This window comes from Oryx dammah, unplaced genomic scaffold (assembly GCF_014754425.2).
Source record: "Oryx dammah isolate SB20612 unplaced genomic scaffold, SCBI_Odam_1.1 HiC_scaffold_2, whole genome shotgun sequence".
In the NCBI taxonomy this organism is placed as follows: Eukaryota; Metazoa; Chordata; class Mammalia; order Artiodactyla; family Bovidae; genus Oryx; species Oryx dammah.
The window spans coordinates 124970662-124996977 of record NW_024070186.1 but is presented as its reverse complement, the minus strand read 5'-3'; positions in this window follow the sequence as shown (position 1 = coordinate 124996977).

Below are 26316 nucleotides of genomic sequence, written 5' to 3'. Positions count from 1 at the left end.
CCTCGAAATATCTAGCACAGTGCAATAATACACTTGTTGGAAAAGTAAGAAATGAATAAATACATATTACCTTTGTGACTAAAAGTGTAAACTTTCAAGATAACTACTTAGGATTCAAAGTGTACTCTTTTTTAGATTAAAAATAGTTTTCCTTTGACAAGTGGCAGGTTAAAATATTACCTTAAATTAACCAAGACTGCTCTCTCAGGAAAGATAAAAGTTTAATCTTGCATGCTTGGTTGATTGGGATCAGCTAACTAAAATTCTTTAAGCTGTTTCAGTAATTAACACAAAAAGTAAACAGATCAATGTGTGGTAGATACAAAAGATCACTATGTATTCTATATATAGCAGTAGTGACATGCACGTTTGCTGACCCTAGTTTAATTCATTTATGAAGCATGCTCCTCTATGGAACGATAAAACATCAAATTTCAAATGGGAAAAAGTCTTACAACAGAGGCTCTGAGAAGGGAGAAACGGTATAACAATATGTGAGTCGCAGGTAAGGCTTAGAGAAGAAAAGGAAGATACGATTAACTTTTTGCAGGCTGGTGGAAATGTTAGAATTCATAAGAAAATGTAAGTGAAAAAATATACACATAGAATACTATTCGTTGGACGTTAGTATCAAATATAGGAGATACCATGACAACAGATTGTATTCTTAAATGCACTTCTAAGTAATCTCTCCTGGCCTTGCCATTACCTTTGGTGTATTTCCTCCATTCTCAGTCTATTTTTAATCTCTCTTCACTTGTAATTCTACAAAAAAGGATCTGTGATTGCTGTTTCCTTTCTGCATCTTTAGTTCTTCTCAAGTAACTGTGCTTTTACTTTAAAACCTATCCCTAATGAAATTGTTTTATTCAAGGTTACCAATGATCTCCAAATTGCTAAATTTGATAGCTTTCCTAATTGTTCTTGGCCTCTGCAGAATTTGAGTATCAAAAATCCATTTCTATTAATAAAAGTTCCACTCTCTTTCTATCCATAAAAATTTGTTCTCTTTGTTTTATACTGAATCTCCAGGGCCTTTTACTAGGTCACCCAAAATGTATTATCTTCTTTTTTTATTTCTTTAACATTACTTATTGAGCTCTAAGTATTTGTTACAATCCTTATCAGTTCAGTTCAGTCGCTCAGTCATGTCCGACTCTTTGCGACCCCATGAATTGCAGCACGCCAGGCCTCTCTGTTCATCACCATCTCCCAGAGTTCACTCAGACTCATGTCCATCGAGTCCGTGATGCCATCCAGCCATCTCATCCTCTGTCGTCCCTTTCTCCTCCTGCCCCCAATCCCTCCCAGCATCAGAGTCTTTTCCAATGAGTCAACTCTTTGCATGAGGTGGCCAAAGTACTGGAGTTTCAGCTTTAGCATCATTCCTTCCAAAGAAATCCCAGGGCTGATCTTCAGAATGTACTCATTGGATCTCCTTGCAGTCCAAGGGACTCTCAAGAGTCTTCTCCAACACAACAGTTCAAAAGCATCAATTCTTTGGCACTCAGCTTTCTTCACAGTCCAACTCTCACATCCATACAGGACAGCTGGAAAAACCATAGCCTTGACTAGATGGACTTTGTTGGCAAAGTAATGTCTCTGCTTTTAAATATGCTATCTAGGTTGCTCATAACTTTTCTTCCAAGGAGTAAGCATCTTTTAATTTCATGGCTGCAGTCACCATCTGCAGTGATTGTGGAGCCCCAAAAAATAAAGTCTGACACTGTTTCTACTGTTTCTCCATCTATTTCCCATGAAGTGATGGGACCAGAGGCCATGATCTTCGTTTTCTGAATGTTGAGCTTTAAGCCAACTTTTTCACTCTCCTCTTTCACTTTCATCAAGAGGCTTTTTAACTCCTCTTCACTTTCTGCCATAAGGGTGGTGTCATCTTCATATCTGAGGTTATTGATATTTCTCCCGGCAATCTTGATTCCAGCTTGTGCTTCTTCCAGCCCAGCGTTTCTCATGACGTACTCTGCATAGAAGTTAAATAAGCAGGGTGACAATTTACAGCCTTGACATACTCCTTTTCCTATTTGGAACCAGTCTGTTGTTCCATGTCCAGTTCTAACTATTGCTTCCTGACCTGCATATAGGTTTCTCAAGAGGCAGGTCAGGTGGTCGGAAGTTCATGGTTCATGTATTTCTGAACCCTGGCTTGGAAAATTTTGAGCATTACTTTACTAGCATGTGAGATGAGTACAATTGTGTGGTAGTTTGAGCATTCTTTGGCATTGCCTTTCTTTGGGATTGAGTGGAAATAATAACATGTAGTACATATACTGATGAGTATGTAGTGATTTATAAATCACTATCTGTTAAAAAGCTGTACAAGAAATCATGAAAATTGTATGTTTTTCATTTTTTAGAAAAATCAGTTCAGTTCAGTTCTGTCACTCAGTCGTGTCTGACTCTTTGTGACCCCATGAATCACAGCATGCCAGGCCTCCCTGTCCATCACCAGCTCCCGGAGTTCACTCAAACTCACGTCCATCGAGTCGGTGATGCCATCCAGCCATCTCATCCTCTGTCGTCCCCTTTTCCTCCTGCCCTCAATCCCTCCCAACATTATATTTGAATGTGGTGTTCAAAATAAACAATAACAAGTGAAGGAAAAAGAATAAAATAAGCATTTCCCTTTTTATTGTCTTCTGTTTTGCCACTATTCTGTGTAGCCGTTATTGACGATATTCTTTTAAAACAATCAAAATATCAATAAATATTTTTCTTGGTGAATATAAAGTTTTCCTTAATGAAACAAAGTGGGTTGCAGTTATAAAGACAATATCACATTAATAAACCTGAAGTAGAAACATTTCAAAGAGTATATGTGTGTGCTTTGTCACTCAGACGTGTCTAACTCTGCAACGGCATGGAATGTAGCCCAACAGTACAGTCTATCCATGGGATTCTCCAGGAAGAATACTGGAGTGGGTTGCCATTTCCTTCTCCAAGGGATCTTCCTGACTCAGGGATCTAACTCAGGTCTCCTACATTGCAGGCAAATTCTTTATCATCTGAGCTACCAGGGAAGCCCAATCAATTCTCTTTAAATCTGAATCAAATGTCAAAGTTTCATGACCTTAATTTCTTTGAAATGATGTCTTGAAATTTTTCAGGCTGTGAGAATATTATACCAGTTATTAAAATTTTATAATTTACACTGATGTTAATTACAAAAAAAAAAAAAAGACGAAAACCCTGAGCCATAATTATGTTAATAATAATAAGGGAAATCAAGGATAAAGATGAACTGTACTCTTCATGGAAAGATATTGTTTCACAGATCTAAATATCACTTAAAGAATTAAAAAAGCAAAGAGAATTTGTTTTATAATGTGGATATTACTTTGGGATATAAATCAAAATAATGATTATTAGATACTAATTGATGAGAAAATACAATTTTAAAATACTAATCAGTCTCTAAAGATATGAACTATTTAAAGACTTTGCCCAATTAAGAAATAGCTCTTTAATGACTGAATTTTATGGCATTCCATGGAATTTTTACATAAATTAAAATATAAATAACCATAGTAGCTTTGAAGCAAATAATCTTTTAGCACAGTGGTATTTTAATTGTTTCTAATGATACAATTAGAAACAACAGTATCCAATTGTTTCTAATGATACACCTCAATCAGGAAAAAAGCTTTTGACACCATGGTCTCAATAAATATTACTATTAATTAATATATTATATTCAGGCATTATTTAATTGTTGTACATTGTCAATTATAAAATCGACACAATGTAGAAATGAGGACGATTTGCTTGATATCATCAAGTTGTATATGCCCTGCCTTAAAGACTACTACTTTGACATCATAAACAACCGTATCAATGTATCTAAAGCTAATTACTAGGCTTAGAGTCCTGTATTATCTATAGAAATCTAGAGCTCTTTATTGCTGTTTCCAAGAATCTAAAGTCTATTTAAACAATATGAAGGAGATTGTTTCAAGCAGAGTCCATCTGTGAAAAATATCCCCAATATTTTTCCAAAGGTCTTAGAATTGCTGAGCTCATGTGAGGTAGCACTGGAAAGAACTATTGCAAGATAAACATAAGAAGTATACATATTATAATAGATAGTGTCAAGACTTCCTTTCCAATTCAAAGAATATTTGGTATACTTCATATAAGTAAAGTTAAAATGTTTAATCATCTTTATTCTACTGATGAAACAGGTAAAATCAGGAAGTTAAACTGAAAGCGAAGTCATTCAGTCATGTCTGACTCTTTGTGATCCCATGGGCTGTAGCCTGCCAGGCTCCTCCATCCATGGGATTCTCAGAAGTGGGTTGCCATTTCCTTCTCCAGGAGATCTTCCTGACCCACACTGCAGGCTGATTCTTAAAGGCCCCCTCTAAAAGTTGATTTATCAAAAAGATGCAGGACCATCTTTATTTTTTTTTTGCTTTTATTATTATTATTAAAAATAAATTTATTTATATTTATTGAAGGTTAATTACTTTACAATATTCTATTAGTTTTGCCATACATCAACATGAATCCACCTTTAAAACGGTGAAATGGAATTAGAAACAAGAGTTTCTATAAACTATCCTGTATAAAAAAAAAAAGGTACAAGGTCATAAAGTACAACACAGGGAGTGTAGCCAATATTTTATAACTACAAATAGAATATAACCTTTAAAAATTGTGAACCACTATGTTATACATCTGAAACATCTAATACTGTATATTGACTATACCTCAAAAGTAAAAAGAAAAAAAAAAAAAAGAAACAAAGATTCCTGTCTCACAGATCAATGAGTGAGAGAATTGAGTCAATTAAAAATCACTAATGAAGAAAAGCAACAGTTAGAACTGGACATGGAACAACAGACTGGTTCCAAATAGGAAAAGGAGTACGTCAACCCTGTATATGTCACCCTGCTTATTTAACTTATATGCAGAGTACATCATGAGAAACGCTGGGCTGGAAGAAACAAAAGTTGGAATCACGATTGCCGGGAGAAATATCAATAACCTCAGATATGCAGATGACACCACCCTTATGGCAGAAAGTGAAGAGGAACTAAAAAACCTCTTGATGAAAGTGAAAGAGGAGAGTGAAAAAGTTGGCTTAAAGCTCAACATTCAGAAAACGAAGATCATGGCATCTGGTCCCATCACTTCATGGGAAATAGATGGGGAAACAATGGAAACAGTGTCAGACTTTGTTTTCTTGGGCTCCAAAATCACTGCAGATGGTGATTGCAGCCATGAAATTAAAAGACACTTACTCCTTGGAACGAAAGTTATGAGCAACCTAGATAGCATATTCAAAAGCAGAGACATTACTTTGCTGACTAAGGTCCGTCTAGTCAAGGTTATGGTTTTTCCAGTAGTCGTGTATGGATGTGAGAGTTGGACTGTGAAGAAGGCTGAGTGCTGCAGGATTTATGCTTTTGAACTGTGGTGTTGGAGAAGGCTCTTGAGAGTCCCTTGGACTGCAAGGAGATCCAACCAGTCCATTCTGAAGGAGATCAGCCCTGGGATTTCTTTGGAAGGAATGATGCTAAAGCTGAAACTCCAGTACTTTGGCCACCTCATGCAAAGAGTTGACTCATTGGAAAAGACTCTGATGCTGGGAGGGGTTAGGGGCAGGAGGAGAAGGGGACGACAGAGGATGAGACGGCTGGATGGCATCACTGAATTGATGGACGTGAGTCTGAGTGAACTCCGGGAGTTGGTGATGGACAGGGAGGCCTGGCGTGCTGCAATTAATGGGGTCCCAAAGCGTCAGACACTACTGAGTGACTGAACTGAACTGAACTGAATGATGAAAAAACCAACAATCTCTTTATATTTTGGTTTCCATCTAGGATCAGCTGCAGATTTGACTACCAACATAACATAACATTATAATATCAAGTACCTAGAAGCAAAGTAAAAATCTAAGTCAATATTTCTGTATGAATTTGTGGGGCTCACTTTGTAGTTTACTCCTTGAAAGTGAAAGTGAAATTCACTCAGTTGTTTCTAACTCTTTGTAACCCCTTGGACTATACAGTTCATGTTATTCTCCAGGCCAGAACACTAGAGTTGGTAGCCTTCCCCTTCTCCAGGAGATCTTCCCAAGCCAAGAGTCTCCCACTGTGGAGGTGCATTCTTCACCAGCTTAGCCACAAGGGAAGCCCAATTTACTCCTTCTTATATAGTTATTTCAATAGGAAGTTGCCCATCTAAAGTGAAAGTGAATTTAAGACTTGCTTTTCTAGCCACTACACATCCTAGAAGACAGAGTTAGACTTATTTTGCTGCTGCTGCTGTTTTCTTTTCCTCAATCTTGATTACATTGATTACATTCTGATATTTGGAAGAATATATGATTTACCTGGTAAGTGCATGAGATGGAAGTAAAAACTGGAACAGGGGTAATGATGCTGCCTGAGCGATGCAAACTGTTGAGAATACCCTTCTACTAGGCAGTGAAGAAATGCAGAAATAGATGTCAACCTGGTCCTTGAAGCAAAAATTCAGTAATAATTTCATGTTTTTGATAAAAGGAATATTACAAAAGAAAAACACAAAGCACTGATTTTGAACAATGTCAAAATGAACAATGACACAGGAACAATGTCAATTTTTTGATACTGTTAAAGTTAATTTGTTAATTGAACTGAATTTGCATGGAACATGCAGATATTTCAATCCTGAATTATTGTCCATCTTGTCTTTTTGCACCAAGAGCTTTGAGTAGTAGATTTATATTCAGAAGAGACCTTCAGTTCAGTTCAGTTCAGTTCAGTCGCTCAGTCGTGTCCGACTCTTCGTGACCTCATGAGTCGCAGCATGCCAGGCCTCCCTGTCCATCGCCAGCTCCCAGAGTTCACCCAGACTCGCATCCATTGAGTCAGTGATGCCATCCAGCCATCTCATCCTCGGTCGTCCCCTTCTCCTCCTGCCCCCAATCCCTCCCAGCATCAGAGTCTTTCCCAGCGAGTCAACTCTTCGTATGAGGTGGCCAAACTATTGGAGTTTCAGCTTTAGCATCATTCCTTCCAAAGAAATCCCAGGGCTGATCTCCTTCAGAATGGACTGGTTGGATCTCCTTGCAGTCCAAGGGACTCTCAAGAGTCTTCTCCAACACCACAGTTCAAAAGCATCAATTCTTCGGTGCTCATTGTTTTAAACATTTACTTTTAATTGAAGAATAATTCTTTTACTATGTTGTATTGGTTTTTGCCATACAGCTACATGAATCAGCTAATAAGTATATGTATATCCCCTCCCTTCTGAGCCTCCCTCACACCCCCTTCATCCCTCTAGGTTGTCACAGAGCACCAGGCTGAACTCCCGGTGTTATGTGTTATACAGCAACTTCCCACTAGCTATATATTTTACACAGAAGAGACCCTACTCTAACTATATGGTAAATTATTTGAAATACAAACATATATAATAACAAAATATTTAGAATTTCACACAAAGGTTTCATAAGAATTATTCACTTAACTATATTTAAATATAAATAAAGTGGGTTTATTTTTACAGGTATTTGACACATACCCTATGTTGATCTATATTATGAGTGTTTCATGATAAATAGGCTTATTTTATTAGAATTGTATTTAATATAGGAAAAAATGTTACTCTGTATAGATATTTCTGATCTATCACCATAGCCACACTGATTAGATTAATCTGCTTCTCTGTATTACTAAATTTAATCACATGTTGAAAAATAAAGATTTTCAACATGTGGTTGTCATTCAACTAGATTTCTTTCCAGTTCTGCTTGCAAACTTAATTTCAGGCATAAATTACATTAAATAAGAATATGATCCATTAGGTAGCAACATTTCTCTTGAGTGCTCCAAGATCAAACTCATCTTGGTGATTATATTTCATTTATTTTTCAGTACAGGTTAGGGAGATCATTCTCATTGTTAACATTGTTAGCTTTACTTTAAAATTACAGAAACATTTCCAGGTAATAAAACATGTTTACCAAGTTACATTGTCTCAAGGCTACACCACCTACACCATATAGAGATGATCAAATGAAACCATCATTCTTTACAACAGCCCTGTCATAAACGTTTACTGAAATGGTGCTGTCAAACTACTTGAAATACAGTAGGCCAGAGTCCTTGCACACAATATTTTAGACTTATATTCTGTGGCTACCCTGTGCCATCCCTCAAAATCCCTGTGTGGAACTCACAAAAACTGGTAATGAAGCAGACCCTTGGTCAGCAGATCAACAACATGCCGATTTCATTTATTTCAGACAACAGAATATAGGGTAATCTTTAACCAGAGTAACAAGCATTCGAGTAAAAACCTTTTCAATGGAAGACATAATTTGTCATCACTTTGATGATTAACTGAAATAGCACACATTGAATATTTATTTAATTCTTTTGAATCTGCTTTTTAGTCTCAGAGAATCACATAATAATGAATATAATTTTATTATTATTATTATTTACTTTACAATACCATATTGGTTTTACTGTAAAAAATGGAACAATTTTTTCAAAAACAGAGAAAATCTAGTTTTAAATATCATTTTAAAAAAAACAGTCAATTATACAAATATTTTTTCTTCTATAGCTTCAGTTCAGTTCAGTTCAGATGCTCGGTCATGTCCGACTCTTTGAGAACCCATGGACTGCAGCATGCCAGTCCTCCCTGTCTATCACAAACTCTGGAGTTTACTCAAACTCATAACCATTGAGTTCGTGATGCCATCCAACCATCTCAGCCTCTGTAGTCCCCTTCTCCTCCTGCCTTCAATCTTTCCCAGCATCAGGGTCTTTTCAAATGAGTCAGTTCTTTGCATCAGGTGGCCAAAGTACTGGACTTTCAGTTTCAGCATCAGTCCTTCTAATGTATATGCAGGACTGATTTCCTTTAGCATGGACTGGTTGGATTGCCTTGCAGGCCACAGGACTCTCAAGAGTCTTCTCCAACACCACAGTTCAAAAGCATCCATTCTTTGCCACTCAGCTTTCTTTATAGTCCAACTCTCACATGCATACATGATTACTGGAAAAACTATGGCTTTGACTAGACAAACCTTTGTTGGCAAAGTAATGTCCCTGCTTTTTAATATGCTGTCTAGGTTGGCCATAACTTTTCTTCCAAGGAGTAAGTATCTTTTAATTTCATGGCTGCAGTCACTATTTGCAGTGATTTTGGAGCCCCCGAAAATAAAGTCTGTCACTATATCCACTGATTCTCCATCTATTTCCTTGAAGTGATGGGACCAGTTGTCATAATCTTAGCTTTCTGAACGTTGAACTTTATGCCAACATTTTCACTCTTCTCTTTCACTGTCATCAAGAGGCTCTTTAAGTCTTCTTTCCTGTCTACTATAAGGGTGGTGTCATCTGCATATCTGAGTTAATTGATATTTCTCCTGGCAATCTTGATTCCAGCTTGTGCTTCATCCAGCCCAGCATTTATCATGATGTACTCTGCATATAAGTTAAATAAGCAGGGTGATGATATGCAGCCTTGATATACTCCTTTCCAGATTTGGAAACAGTCTACTGTTCCATGTCAAGTTCTAACTTTAGCTTCCTGACATTAATACATATTTCTCAAGAGGCAGGTCAGGTGGTCTGGTATTCCCATCTCTTGAAGAATTTTCCATACTGTTTTTCTGATCCACACAGTCAAAGGCTTTGGAATAATCAATAAAGCAAAATTAGATTTTTTCAGGAATTTTGCTGCTTTTTCAACGATCCAACAGATGTTGGCAATTTGATCTCTGGTTCCTCTGCCTTTTCTAAAACCAGCTTGAATATCTGGAAGTTCATGGCTCATGTATGTTGAAGCCTGCCTTGGAGAATTTTGAACATTACTTTGCTAGTGTGTCAGATAAGTGCAATTGTATGATAGTTTGAGCAATCTTTGGCATTGCCTTTCTTTGGGATTGGAATGAAAACTGACCTTTTCCAGTCTTGTGGCCACTGCTGAGTTTTCCACATTTGCGGACATATTGAGTGCAGCACTTTCACAGCATCACCTTTCAGGATTTGAAAAAGCTCAATTGGAATTCCATCACCTCCACTAGCTTTGTTCATAGGGATGCTTCCTAAGGCCCACTTGACTTTGCATTCCAGATTGTCTGGCTCTAGGTGAGTGATCACACCATCGTGGTTATCTGGCTCATGAAGATCTTTTTTGTATAGTTCTTCTGTGTATTCTTGTCACCTCTTCTTATATATTCTTCTTCTGTTAGGTTCATATCATTTCTGTCCTTTATTGTGCCCATGTTTGCATACAATATTCCCTTGGTATCTTTAATTTTCTTGAAGAGATCTCTAGTCTTTCTCATTCTATAGTTTTCTTCTATTTCTTTGTACTGATCACTGAGGAAGGCTTTCTTATCTCTCCTTGCTATTCTTTGGAACTCTGCATTCAAATGGGTATATCTTTCCTTTTCTCTCCTGCTTTTCACTTCTCTTCTTTTCACAGCTATTTGTAAGGCCTCCTTAGACAACCATTTTGCTTTTTTCATTGCTTTTTCTTGGGGATGGTCTTGATCCCTGTCTCCTGTACAATGTCATGAACCCCTGTCCATAGCTCCTCAGGCCCTCTGTCTACCAGATGTAATTCCTGGAATCTACTTCTCACTTCCACTGTATAATCGTGGTGTTTTATGTGGTTTAGTCACTAAGACGTGTCTGACTTGTTGTGACCCCATGGACTATAGCCTGCCAGGCTCCTCTGTCCATAGGATTCTCCAGACAAGAATACTGGAGTTGGTTGCCATTTCCTTCTCCTGGGGATCTTCCCAACTCAGGAATCAAATCCGGGTCTCCTTCATTGCAGGCGGATTCTTTATCAACTGAGCTATGAGGGAGGCCCTAATATAATATATAATTATAAGGGATTTTATTTAGGTCATATCTGCATGGCCTGCTAGTTTTGCCTCCTTTTTTCAATGTAAGTCTGAATTTGGCAATAAGGAATTCATGATCTGAGCCACAGTCAGCTTCAGGTCTTGTCTTTGCTGACCATATAGAGCATCTCCATCTTTGATTGCAAAGCATATAATCAATCTGATTTCTATAGCTTACATGGTAGGAATTAAAATTACTATCATTATGGTCCTACAACTTCCTCTTCCCTTTTTGCTTCTATTTGTGTTTGCTCTTGCTCTTTTTCATTATTTCTTCTTTCTGCAAAGTTATATCTATAATGTGTTCATGAAAATCTTCCCATTGAATTAACAATGTATCTATAAGAGCTTAACCAGTGGCTCAGGGGTAAAAAAACAAAATCTGCCTGTAACGGAGGAGACTTGACTTTGGTCCCTGGGTCGGGATAGTCCCCGGGTCGGGATAGTCCCCGGGAGGAGAACATGGCAACCCACTCCAGTATTGTTGCCTGGAGAATCCCATGGACAGAGGAGACTGTCAGATTACAGTTCATAGGGTAACAAAGAGTCAGACATGACTGAAGTGATTGAGCATGCATGCACTATTGAAATAAGTTATCTGTATATATCATATTATCAAGAGTTACAGGAGTACACTGCTGACACACTATACATCCTTTTTTTGCTGGCTTCATTTTTAGTTAGAAAGATGACAGGTTGGTCTGATAAAGCCATTTCAAACACAGTACTGTATCTTATATTTTAATTTTATCTGAAATCTATGAAAACAAAAGATTAAAATACATCAAATTGAAATGAAAAATGAAATTATTTTCCTTCTAGATAAGTATAAGGCAAAATCACTGCAGATGGTGACTGCAACCATGAAATTAAAAGATGCTTGCTCCTTGGAAGAAAAGTTATGACCAACCTAGATAGCATAATAAAAAGTAGAGATGTTACTTTGCCAACAAAAGTCCATTTATTCAAAGCTATGGTTTTTTCTGTAGTCATGTATGGGTATGAGGGTTGGACTATAAAGAAAACTGAGTGCTGAAGAACTGATACTTTTGAACTGTAATGTTGGAGAAGACTCTAGAGCATCCCTTGGACAGGAAAGAGATCCAACCAGTCCATTCTAAAGGAAATCAGTCCTGAATATTCATTGGAAGGACTGATGTTGAAGTTGAAACTCCAATACTTTGGCCACCTGATGTGAAGAACTGACTCATTTGAAAAGACCCTGATGCTGGAAAAGATTGAAGGCGGGAGGAGAAGGGGACGACAGAGGATGAGATGGTTGGATGGCATCACTGACTCAATGGACATGAGTGTGAGTAAACTCCAGGAGTTGGTGATGGACAGGGAAGTCTGTCTTGCTGCAGTCCATGGGGTCACAAAGAATCAGACACAACTGAGCGACTGAACTGAACTGAAGCATATGCTTCAGCAACTAGCCTTTTATTTTTTATTTTTTTTAAAATTTTATTTATTTATTTATTATTTTACTTTACAATTCTGTATTGGTTTTGCCATACATAGCCTTTTAAATAGATACATCAAATCAAAACCAGATTTCACATACAGCTCTCCACCTAATAAATGGTCTATTTTGTAGGGAGTTCAGCATACATGAGGATTAATAAGTTCAAAAGATCAACTTACTCTTTACTATCTGTTGTATAAAGTATTCAAGTGAAACTTGTCATATGTTATATTTTCATATTATTGTTGGTTCAATTGCATTTAAAAATGTAGTCGTTTTTCAAATGTGGGAGCAGGATCCCATTACTCCATCTTGAATGCAAAAGGCTATAAACCATAAAACTGAAAAATTCAATAAATCAACTGAAGAAATCTGCTGAGACAATATATCATTGATTTTATGCACCTTTAAGTATATATAAAATACTGGATTCTATGTATATCATTATATAAAGTAATTTTCTAGTATATTCATTAAACCAACTATTATTTTTGTTCATTTTAGACATTCTCTATTATACACACAGGACTTAAGATATGTGATGTGTTTGATTTGATGTTGATAGGTAATCTTCTCCTGTCTGGCTTCACACATAACCATGCCTAAGTGGCATTTTTGGGGGGAACATCATAAGAGATGCTTTTCATTATGTTAACATCATTTTATGTATTTGATTCTCTAGTAGTGCATTATTCCTCCCATTAGGTTAGATTCAGGGAACCATATACCAATCTGTAGAGTGGGTAGCATATTAAAAAGAAAAAGAATAAGAAATACTTCCAAGAATACATATTCATTTTAGAGTGTCATTTCAACACTTTCAAATACTCATTTCATTTCATCTTCATTTTAAATCATCAGTTACTGGATACCTTATATGGAGATTTCAATGTTTCTCAGTTTGATATGTTGCACACTTTACCTTTTCAACTTATGTATTAAGGCTTATTGAGTTTTCCGTAGATAAAATTTTGATGCTTTGATTCAATGTTAAATAAATACAAGGATCTTCGTTAAGTGACATAAAAATCAACTTTGAGGAGTGAAGTTTTTTAAAGTGTATTTTTATCTCATTCTCTTGGTGTTACCACAAATCACAGGAAACAAAATCACATTTATTATTATTTTTTAATTTTCCAGACAGAATAATCAAGTAGTGGGATTTTTGTCCAAGGTTAGCTATATTGTTCTTTCTCTCTCCATTTATGATTTATGATTTCATCACTCCCAATTTGGCTGATAGGTGTGATTTCCAGTTGCTAAAATAAAATTTCCATCAATAAAAATACAATTTGCTCAAGCTTTAATTGAGCTAAAAGATAAAATCATATCTATGTCAGGAATATGGAAATCCCATCATTTACATTTTTACCGTTTTTAGGTAGAGAAACTAACAACAACAAAAAAGGATGATCTTATAATGACTTAAGAAATTCTTTTATTCACAAATTTGCAGAAAGCAGACTTATAATCATGTATCACTGTCTGAGGTTCTTATTTTGACAGTTTCAGAAATTATGATGCTGTCATGATCATAATTATTAATTCTCCTGATGAAATATTTTTTTGTATGAAAACCAAAAATCTTTTAAGAAAATTGATTAAAGGCCCTTCAAATTGTCTTTTGCTTTTGGACATATTTTACTTTCAGCTGTAGTTTTAACAATGTCCTTACTAAAATACTGAATGCATCACTAAAATTAACTTCAGTGACAAATGTTCAAAAATTAATTCTAAATAATCTATGTATATTCACTATTGAATATATACTATGTACTTGACATTCTTTGGCATTGCCTTTCTTTGGAATTGAAATGAAAACTGACGTTTTCAGTCCTGTGGCCATTGCTAAGTTTTCCAAATTTGCTGGCATATTGAGTGCAGCACATTCACAACATCATCTTTCAGGATTTGAAACAGCTCAACTGGAATTCCATCACTTCCACTAGCTTTGTTCGTAGTGATTCTTTCTAAGGCCCACTTGACTTCACATTCCAGGATGTCTGGCTCTAGAATAGTGATCACACCATCGTGATTATCTGGGTGGTGAAGATCTTTTTTGTACAGTTCTTCTGTGTATTCTTGCCACCTCTTCTTAATATCTTCTGCTTCTGTTAGGTCCAGACCATTTCTGTCCTTTATCGAGCCCATCTTTGCATGCAATGTTCCCTTGGTATCTCTAATTTTCTTGAAGAGATCTCTATTCTTTCCCATTCTGTTGTTTTCCTCTATTTCTTTGCATTGATCACTGAAGAAGACTTTCTTATCTCTTCTTGCTATTCTTTAGAACTCTGCATTCAGATGGAAAAGCCACAGAGTTCCAGAAAAATATCTATTTCTGCTTTATTGACTATGCCAAAGCCTTTGACTGTGTGGATCACAATAAACTGTGGAAAATTCTGAAAGAGATGGGAACACCAGACCACCTTACCTGCCTCTTGAGAGATCTGTATGCAGATCAGGAAGCAACAGTTAGAACTGGACATGGAACAACAGACTGGTTCCAAATAGGAAAAGGAGTACGTCAAGGCTGTATATTGTCACCCTGCTTATTTAACTTCTATGCAGAGTACATCATGAGAAACGCTGGACTGCAAGAAACACAAGCTGGAATCAAGATTGCCGGGAGAAATATCAATAACCTCAGATATGCAGATGACACCACCCTTATGGCAGAAAGTGAAGAGGAACTAAAAAGTCTCTTGATGAAAGTGAAAGAGGAGAGCTAAAGTGTTGGCTTAAAGCTCAACATTGAGAAAACGAAGATCATGGCATCCGGTCCCATCACTTCATGGGAAACAGATGGGGAAACAGTGGAAACAGCGCCAGACTTTATTTTTTGGGGCTCCAATATCACTGCAGATGGTGATTGCAGCCATGAAATTAAAAGATGCTTACTCCTTGGAAGAAAAGTTATGAGCAACCTAGATAGCATATTCAAAAGCAGAGACATTACTTTGCTGACTAAGGTCCATCTAGTCAAGGCCATGTTTTTTCCTGTTGTCATTTATGGATGTGAGAGTTGGACTGTGAAAAAGGCAGACCACCGAAGAATTGATGTTTCTGAACTGTGTTGTTGGAGAAGACTCTTGAGAGTCCCTTAGACTGCAAGGAGATCCAACCAGTCCTTTCTGAAGGAGATCAGCCCTGGGATTTCTTTGGAAGGAATGATGCTAAAGCTGAAACTCCAGTACTTTGGCCACCTCATGCGAAGAGTTGACTCACTGGAAAGACTCTGATGCTGGGAGGGATTGGGGGCAGGAGGAGAAGGGGACGACCGAGGATGAGATGGCTGGATGGCATCACTGACTCGATGGATGTGAGTCTGAGTGAACTCCAGGAGTTGGCGATGGACAGGGAGGCCTGGCGTGCTGCAATTCATGGGGTCGCAAGGAGTCGGACACGACTGAGCTACTGAACTGAACTGAACTGAACTGAACTTGGCATTTAGCTCTGTGAACTAAAGTATATATTTATGATCAAGTTATACAGATCAATTAACATACAGAAAGCAAACATTAATTATAACAGTATCAACTCTAAGAATCCATATTTGGGATTCAAAATTTGTAACATCAGTATTAGAAAAGTCTTCATCAAGGAATTAAACACTGCTGTCATAAAAATATAAAACATTTGCTAAAACTTTAGTAACATAAATGAGGCACAATATTTTAATCCTCTATTACTTAAATCATTGAAGTAACGATTGAAGTGGCTCCTCAATGACTTAAGCACCAACTCATTTTCTATACTACTTCTAGAGGTTTTAAATATCAAAAATTGGTAACGCCATGTCATTTTAGGTACTCTGTTTTCTGTCTGCTATTTGATAAATTCCAAACACTAAAATGAAAAACATAAAAGGTATTTCCATCTTCAGTTCAGTTCAGTTCAGTTCAGTCGCTCAGTCGTGTCCCACTCTTTGCAACCCCATGAATCGCAGCACGCCAGGCCTCCCTGTCCATCACAAACCCCTGGAGTTCACTCAGACTCACGTCCATCGAGTCAGTGATGCCATCCAGCCATCTCATCCTCGGACGTCCCCTTCTCCTCCTGCCCCCAATCCCTCCCAGCATCAGAGTCTTTTCCAGTGAGTCAACTCTTCCCATGAAGTGGCCAAAGTACTGGAGTTTCAGCTTTAGCATCATTCCTTCCAAAGAAATCCCAGGGCTTATCTCCTTCAGAATAGACTGTTTGGATCTCCTTGCATTCCAAGGGACTCTCAAGAGTCTTCTCCAACACCACAGTTCAAAAGCATCAATTCTTTGGCACTCAGCCTTCTTCAAATGCAGCCTAAATTTTTACTTCTGACTTATGTGCAATTCCCTTACTTAATCCTGAAGATTCAGCTCATATGGCATTTCCACAGGTAAAACTTTATTGGCTCCACAACCTAGGTTTTGTGACTATCTTCAGTTTCTCAACTTTTGAGTAAGATCTATAAAGGACTATGCAGAGTTCCAAAGAACAGCAAGGAGAGATAAGAAAGCCTTCCTTGGTAATTAATGCAAAGAATAGAGGAAAGCAATAGAATGGGAAAAACTAGAGATCTCTTCAAGAAAACTAGAGGTACCAAGGGAACATTTCATGCAAAGATGGCCTCGATAAAGGACAGAAATAGTAGAGATCTAACAGAAGCAGAAGATATTAAGAAGAGGTGGCAAGAATACACGGAATAACTGTACAAAAAAGATCTTCACCACCCAGATAATCACAATGGTGTGATCACTCACCTAGAGCCAGACATCCTAGAATGTGAAGTCAAGTGGGCCTTAAGAAGCATAACTATAAACAAAGCTAGTGGAGGTAATGGGACTCCAGTTGAGCTCTTTCAAATCCTGAAAGATGATGTTGTGAAAGTGTTGCACTCAATATGCCAACAAATTTGGAAAATTCAGCAGTGGCCATAGGACTGGAAAAGGTCAGTTTTCATTCTAATCCCAAAGAAAGTCAATGCCAAAGTATGCTCAAACTACCACACAATTGTACTTATCTCACATGCTAGAAAAGTAATGCTCAAAATTCTACAACCTGGGCTTCAGTAATACATGAACTGTGAACTTCCAGATGTTCAAGCTGGTTTTAGAAAAGGCAGAGGAACCAGAGTTCAAATTGCCAACATCTGCTGGATCATCAAAAAAGCAACAGGTTTCCTGAAAAAAACACTTATTTTTGCTTTATTGATTATGCCAAAGCCTTTGATTGTTTGGATCAGAAAGAAACTGTGGAAAATTCTGAAAGAGATGGGAATACCAGACCATCTGACCTGCCTCTTGAAAAATCTGCATGAGTTCATGGAGCAACAATTAGAACTGGACATGGAACAACAGACTGGTTCTAAATCTGGAAAGAAGTATGTCAAGGCTGTATATTGTCACCCTGCTTATTTAACCTATATGCAGAGTACATCATGAAAAATATTGGGCTGGGTGAAGTACAAGCTGGAATCAAGATTTATTGGAGAAATATCAATAACCTCAGATATGCAGATGATACTACCCTTATGGCAGAAAGCAAGGAAGAACTAAAGAGCGTCTTGATGAAAGTGAAAGAGGAGAGTAAAAAAGTTGGTGTAAAACTAAACATTCAGAAAACAAAGATCATGGCATCCAGTTCCATCAGTTCAGTTCAGTTCAATTCAGTCACTCAGCTGTGTCTGACTCCTTGCAACCCCATGAACTGCAGCACTCCAGGCTTCCTGTCCAACATCAACTCCCACAGTTCACTCAGACTCACGTCCATCCAGCTGATGATGCCATCCAGCTATCTCATCCTCTGTCGTCCCCTTCTCCTCCTGACCCCAATCCCTCCCAGCATCAGGGTCTTTTCCAAAGAGTCAACTCTTCACCTGAGGTGGCCAAAGTATTGAAGTTTCAGCTTTAGCATCAGTCCTTCCAAAGAACACCCAGGGCTGATCTCTTTAGAATGGACTGGTTGGATCTCCTTGCAGTCCAGGGGACTCTCAAGAGTCTTCTCCAACACCACATTTCAAAGGCATCAATTCCTTGGTGCTCAGCTTTCTTCACAGTCCAACTCTCACATCCATACATGACTACTAGAGAAACCATAGCCTTCATTAGATGGACCTCTGTTGGCAAAGTAATATCTCTGCTTTTGAATATGCTATCTAGGTTGGTCATAACTTTCCTTCCAAGGAGTAACCGTCTTTTAAATTCATGGCTGCAATCACCATCTGCAGTGATTTTGGAGCCCCAAAAGATAAAATCTGACATAGTTTCCATTGTTTCCTCATCTATTTCTCATGAAGCGTTGGCACTACTTTGCCAATAGAGATCCATCTAGTCAAACTATGGCTCTTCCAGTAATCATATAGGGATGTGAGAGTTGGACTACAAAGAAATCTGAACGCCAAAGAATTGATACTTTTCAACTGTAGTGTTGGAGAAGACTCTTGAGAATCCCTTGGACAAAAGGAGATCAGTTGTTGACCAGTCCATCCTAAAGTAAACTAGTCTTGAATATTCATTGGAAGGACTGATGCTGAGGTTGAAAGTCTAGTACTTTGGCCACCTGATGCAAATAACTGACTCATTTTAAAAGACCCTGAGGATGGGAAAGATTGAAGGCAGAAGGAGAAGTGGATGACAGAGGATGAGATGGCTGGATCGCATCACTGACTCAATGGACATGAATTTGTGTAAAGTCTGCTAGTTGGTGATGGAGAGGGAGGCCTTGTTTGCTGCAGTCCATGCAGTCGCAAAGAGTCAGACACAACTGATCGTCTGAATTGAACTGATAATAGACTGTATATTCCATGGAATTCTCCATGCCAGAAATCTGGAAAGGGTAGCTGTTCTCCTCTCCAGGGGATTTTCTCAACCCAGGGATTGAAACTAGGTCTCTTTCATTGCAGGTGGATTTTTTACTAGCTAACTACAAGGGAAGCCCTATATTATAGTACATATAACATATATTACATACTAATATAGAATACTCAGAAGAACTGTACAAAAAAGATCTTCAAGACCAAGATAATCACGATGGTATGATCACACTCCTAGAGCGAGACATCCTGGAATGTGAAGTCAAGTGGGCCTTAGAAAGCATCACTACGAACGAAGCTAGTGGAGGTGATGGAATTCCAGTAGAGCTGTTTCAAATCCTGAAAGATGATGCTGTGAAAGTGCTGCACTCAATATGCCAGCAAATTTGGAAAAGTGAGCAGTGGCCACAGGACTGGAAAAGATCAGTTTTCATTCCAATCCCTAAGAAAGGCAATGCCAAAGAATGCTCAAACTAGTGCACAATTGCACTCATCTCACATGCTAGTAAAGTAATGCTCAAAATTCTCCAAGTCAGGCTTCACCAATATGTGAACTGTGAAATTCCTGATGTTCAAGCTGGTTTTAGAAAAGGCAGAGGAACCAGAAATCAAATTGCCAACATCTGCTGGATCATGGAAAAAGCAAGAAAGTTCCAGAAAACATCTATTTCTGCTTTCTTGACTATGCCAAAGCCTTTCACTATGTGGATCACAATCAACTGTGGAAAATTCTGAAAGAGATGGGAATACCAGACCACCTGACCTGCCTCTTGAGAAATCTGTATGCAGGTCAGGAAGCAACAGTGAGAACTGGACATGGAACAACAGACTGGTTCCAAATAGGAAAAGGAGTATGTCAAGGCTGTATATTGTCACCCTGCTTATTTAACTTCTATGCAGAGTACATCATGAGAAATGCTGGGCTGGAAGAAGTACAAGCTGGAATCAAGATTGCCAGGAGAAATATCAATAACCTCTGATATGCAGATGACACCACCCTTATGGCAGAAAGTGAAGAGGAACTAAAGAGCCTCTTGATGAAATTGAAAGTGGAGAGTGAAAAAGTTGGCTTAAAGCTCAACATTCAGAAAACAAAGATCATGGCCTCTGGTCCCATCACTTCATGGGAAATAGATGGAGAAACAGTGGAAACAGTGTCAGAGTTTATTTTTTGGGGCTCCAAAATCATTGCTGACAGTGATTACAGCCATGAAATTAAAAGATGCTTACTCCTTGGAAGAAATGTTATGACCAACCTAGATAGAATATTTAAAAGCAAAAACATTACTTTGCCAAGAAAAGCCCGTCTAATCAAGGCAATGGTTTTTCCAGTGGTCGTGTATGGATGTGAGAGTTGGATTGTGACAAAAGGTGAGTGCCAAAGAACTGATGCTTTTGAACTGTTGTGTTGGAGAAGACTCTTGAGAGTTCCTTGGACTGCAAGGAGATCCAACCAGTCCAGTCTAATGGAGATCAGCCCTGGGATTTCTTTGGAAGGAATGATGCTAAAGCTGAAACTCCAAGTCTTTGACCACCTCATGTGAAGAGTTGACTCTTTGGAAAAGACTCTGATGCTGGAGAGAGATTGGGGGCAGGAGGAAAAGGGGGTGACAGTGGATGAGATGGCTGGATGGCATCACTGACTCAATGGACGTGAGTTTGAGTGAACTCTAGGAGATGGTGATGGACAGGGAGTCCTGGCGTGCTGCAGTTCATGAGGTCGCAAATAGTTGGACACAACTGAGCAACTGAACTGAACTGAACTGAATATATGGATGTATTTATGTGTTTATTTGATTTCAAGGACCATTTGTGGTACAGGATGACTGAGAACACATTCACCTTCCTTTTACTCTTGGACTTCTCCTTATTATCTAACATCTTAATAAATAACTTCTGGTGATGAACTGGTTTGTGGGTGCAAGTTGCTCTTTAAAGTGTCTCAGATCGAGCCTAAGAGGAATGAAGATACAAGAAAGATGAAAGGACTATATTTTAATATCATCTACTTTCAAATAGCCTGCCTTAATAGCACTTTATGTAGAATCTGGAGAGCTGTGGGAAGTAATCTACGTATCAAATAATTTCATTAAAGATACTTTAAGCACAAATTTACTATTTAAAAGGTTACTTGAGTAGGATATTCTATTACTATTTTATTTTGAAAACTTTCAGTTAGCCCTCCAATCTTCAAAGCAGAACTTATGATTAACAAAAATTTGGAGCATAAGAATTTAAAAGGAAAATATATTTTAAGTATGTAATGAATATTTCCTTGTAAGAAAGAACCAAAAGTAAAATATCTGACCTCAAAATCTGGGAAGGTATATTTCCTATTATCCAGGTCTAGTGAACTAACTCCTATCCTAGAAGTAAAATAGTGAACAGCCAACTAAAAATCAATTCACCATGTTGAGGCTGCCAGTTCCAGAATGAGCAAGAGCAGACATAATATGATTATGAGGATTCAGAGCATTCAGGACATACAGCTGAATCCTACATAAATTGCCAGCCAAAGGGAAATGTTGCTGGATGCCCTACTAACAGGGATTTACAACAATTGAGCTTTTTGATATGTGTTTCTGTGGTGAGGTGGATCCCATGTCCAAAAATTAGGCTTTCACAGTCACAGATTCTGCCAACATTTTAGCTCATTATCTCTACAAGTCTTTGATAATTACATTAATATTGTTGGGCCATTTAGTACATTAAAGCATTTGCCACTGTTTTGAAGATTTTCCTGAAATAAAATAACTGAAACCATCCATATTTATATAAAATTGACACATAAAAAAATGCTTTTCATGATGGGATGAGATGCACTGGTGCAAAAAGACATCTAGCAGGATTAATTTAACACTGTTTACAATGGTATTTGACAATAAACTTAAAAAATAAAAAGAATTTTATGTTTCCCCCTGATTTATGAATACTCATATATACAATTTTGTAAGGATCAGATATGAAAATCACATTTAGTGTGCACATACACACAGATTTAATACATATTTAATACCAATGAATCTTCTATTATAGGAAAATATCATGCCATTAAATCAGGAACATGAGGGTTATTCTCTGCATATGGACAACCCAGCTAAACATGTTAAACTGAAGCTCCTTAGGTAGTTTCTGTGTCTCAGAGAACATAATTTTGTATTGTTTACCTCAGCTAAACAGTCATAAATGGATAGCACCAGGCCCTGAGTCAAGTTAAATAGGACAAAAATGACTAGTCAGATTTTCATAGCAGATGCCAGGAAAATGCAAAGGAATGGCAATAATCCTCAGCAGACCTAAGCTGGAGCATAACTCAGGAGGAAAAAAAAAATTTTTCATAAGAGGGAACAGACAGTATCAAGGAGACATCATTGACCCAGAAGCTTCACATATAATGAAAAGGGGTCAAAAAACATTCCCTCCACCAGGGGAAGTTTCATTATCTCTTTAGGGACTTGAATATTGAACTAGTTAAGTAATTAGCCCAAGTATTTTTGGATAATGAAATTGAATGAGGTATTATCTAGCAAGTTTTTCAGCCATGTGAAGAAGGATGGTTAAAATTCTTGATATTGTGTACTATTAATTTAGTAAATACCTAGTCTGTTTCTGTGTAATTATTTTCTAATTTGTATTCCTACGGTTCTATATTTTCTTACCTTTTTAATATACAGTAGTGTCTTTCACCGGAAAAGGCAATGGCACCCCAGTCCAGTACTCTTGCCTGGAAAATCCCATGGATGGAGGAGCCTGGAAGGCTGCAGTCCATGGGGTCGCTGAGGGTCAGACACGACTGAGCAACTTCACTTTAAATTTTGACCTTCATGCACTGGAGAAGGAAATGGCAACCTACTCCAATGTTCTTTCCTGGAGAATCCCAGGGATGGAGGAGCCTGGTGGGTTGCCATCTATGGGGTCGCACAGAGTTGGACACAACTGAAGTGACTTAGCAGCAGTAGCAGTGTCTTTCACACAGAAACAAATGTCAAAAACGTGTTTTGTCCCAAGAATAACTTGGCCATGAGTGCACTGCTTTAGCTTTTTCTCACTTTTCCTATGCAACAAAGATACAGAAGTTTGATCTGTCTTCAGCTTTTAGCATTAGAAAAGCATTCTTCCCCTGACTTGAGTCCAATAATAATCAGCCCCTTTATCTTGCTGATAGTATTAAATACACTGACACTTCCTATGAGCTACTCCTCTATATTTTCCTTGGGGGCACTCACCTGGCATAGTGCTGTTAAATAATTTATGCCCACTATGAAACAGGATACAATCTGACTTACAGTCTTTCCCAACCATTCAATAATAAAGCCTCTTAACAAGAGGATTGTTCTGAGTAACAGTTCATGATTTCTTACCTTCTATGTTGATATTTGCAGAAGGTATAATTACCTCAGTAAAAATCCAACCTTGGTGTATCTTTACATCATTTTCAGAACAAGAGTAATGTGATTTCGAAAGAGCTCTGTAGTCCAAGGGGTTGCAAAACGTCAGACGCGACTGAGCGACTGAACTGAACTAAACTGAACCTGTCTGCTTGGGAAGACTCATGGGACTATGAACAACTATATTTTTGCTTGCAGAGTCATAATTTACCTATTAAAAATGAAGTCAATAGCCTAAACACTTTATATAATAATTTCATATTTAAAAAAGGGAGATGTCATATATAGCTTTTATTATGTTGATGTATATTCCTTCTATTCCTGTTTTCTGGAGCATTTTTATATAAATGGATGTTGCATTTTGCCAAAGGCTGTCTCTGCATCTATTGAGATAATCATATGGTTTTATTTATCAATTTTTTAATGTGGTTTATTACATTGATTGATTTACGGATATTGAAGAATCCTTGCCTCCCTGGGATAAAGCCCACTTGGTCATGGTGTATCATCTTTTAAATGTGTTGTTGGATTCTGATTGCTAGAATTTTGTTAAGGATTTTTGCATCCATGTTCATCAGTGATATTGGCTTATAGTTTTCTTTTTATGTGGCATCTTTGTCAGGTTTTGGTATTAGGGTGATGGTGGCCTCATAGAATGAGTTTGGAAGTTTACTTTCCTCTGCAATTTTCTGGAAGAGTTTGAGTAGGATAGGTGTTAGCTCTTCTCTAAATTTTTGGTAGAATTCAGCTGTGAAACCGTCTGGACCTGGGCTTTTGTTTGCTGGGAGATTTCTGATTACAGTTTCAATTTCCGTGCTTGTGATGGGTCTGTTAAGACTTTCTAATTTCTTCCTGGTTCAGTTTTGGAGAGCTGTACTTTTCTAAGAATTTTTCCATTTCTTCCACGTTGTCCATTTTATTGGCATATAATTGCTGATAGTAGCCTCTTATGATTCTTTGTATGTTTGTGTTGTCTGTTGTGATCTCTCCATTTTCATTTCTAATTTTATTGATTTGATTTTTCTCCCTTTGTTTCTTGATGAGTCTGGCTAGTGGTCTGTCAATTTTATTTATCCTTTCAAAGAACCAGCTTTTGGCTTTGTTGATTTTTCCTATGGTTTCTTTTGTTTCTTTTGCATTTATTTCTGCCCTAATTTTTAATATTTATTTCCTTCTACTAACCCTGGAGTTCCTCATTTCTTCCTTTTCTAGTTGTTTTAGGTGTAGAGTTAGTTTATTTATTTGACTTTTTTTCTTATTTCTTGAGGTATGCCTGTATTGCTATGAACTTTCCCCTTAGCACTGCTTTTACAATATCCCACAGGTTTTGGGTTGTTTTCATTTTCATTCGTTTCTATGCATATTTTGATTTGTTTTTTGATTTCAAATCCACAAAAAACATTATCCTTAATGGCAAAAAACCGAAAGTATTTCCCCTAAAGTCAGGAACAAGAAAAGGGTGCCCACTTTCACCACTACTATTCAACAGAGTTTTGGAAGTTTTGGCCACAGCAATCAGAGCAGAAAAGGAATCCAAATTGGAAAATAAAAAGTAAAACTCTCACTGTTTGCAGATGACATGATCCTCTACATAGAAAACCCTAAAGACCCTACCAGAAAATTACTAGAGCTAATCAATGAATATAGTAAAGTTGCAGGATATAAAATCAACACACAGAAATCCCTTGCATTCCTGTACACTAATAATGAGAAAATAGAAAGGGAAATTAAGGAAACAATTTCATTCATCATTGCAACAAAAAGAATAAAATACTTAGGAATATATCTACCTAAAGAAACTAAAGACCTATATATAGAAAACTATAAAACACTGATGAATGAAATCAAAGAGGACACTAATAGATGGAGAAATATACTATGTTCATGGATCAGAAGAATCAATATAGTGAAAATGAGTATACTACCCAAATTAAGAATTCAATGCAATCCCTATGAAGCTACCAACAGTATTTTTCACAGAGCTAGAACAAATAATTTCACAATTTGTATGGAAATACAAAAAACCTCAAATAGCCAAAGAAATCTTGAGAAAGAAGAATGGAACTGGAGGAATCAACTTGCCTGACTTCAGGCTCTACTACAAAGCCACAGTCATCAAGACAGTATGGTACTGGCACAAAGACAGAAATATAGATCAATGGAACAAAATGGAAAGCCCAGAGATAAACCCACACACTTATGGACACCTTATCTTTGACAAAGGAGGAAAGAATACACAATGGAGTAGAGACAATCTCTTTAACAAGTGGTGCTGGGAAAACTGGTCAACCACTTGTAAAAGAATGAAACTAGAACACTTTCTAACATGATACACAAAAACAAACTCAAAATGGATTAAAGATATAAATGTAAGACCAGAAACTATAAAACTGCTAGAGGAGAACATAGGCAAAACACTCTCCAACATAAATCTCAGCAGGATCCTCCATGACCCACCTCCCAGTATATTGGAAATAAAAGCAAAAAGAAACAAATGGGACTTAATTAAAATTAAAAGCTTCTGCACAACAAAGGAAACTATAAGCAAGGTTAAAAGACAGCCTTCAGAATCGGAGAAAATAATAGCAGATGAGAAACTGACAAACAACTAATCTCAAAGATATACAAGCAACTCCTACAGCTCAATTCCAGAAAAATAAATGACCCAATCAAAAAATGGGCCAAATAACTAAATAGACATTTCTCCAAAGAAGACATACAGATGGCTAACAAACACATGAAAAGATGCTCAACACTCATTATCAGAGAAATGCAAATCAAAACCACAATGAGGTAA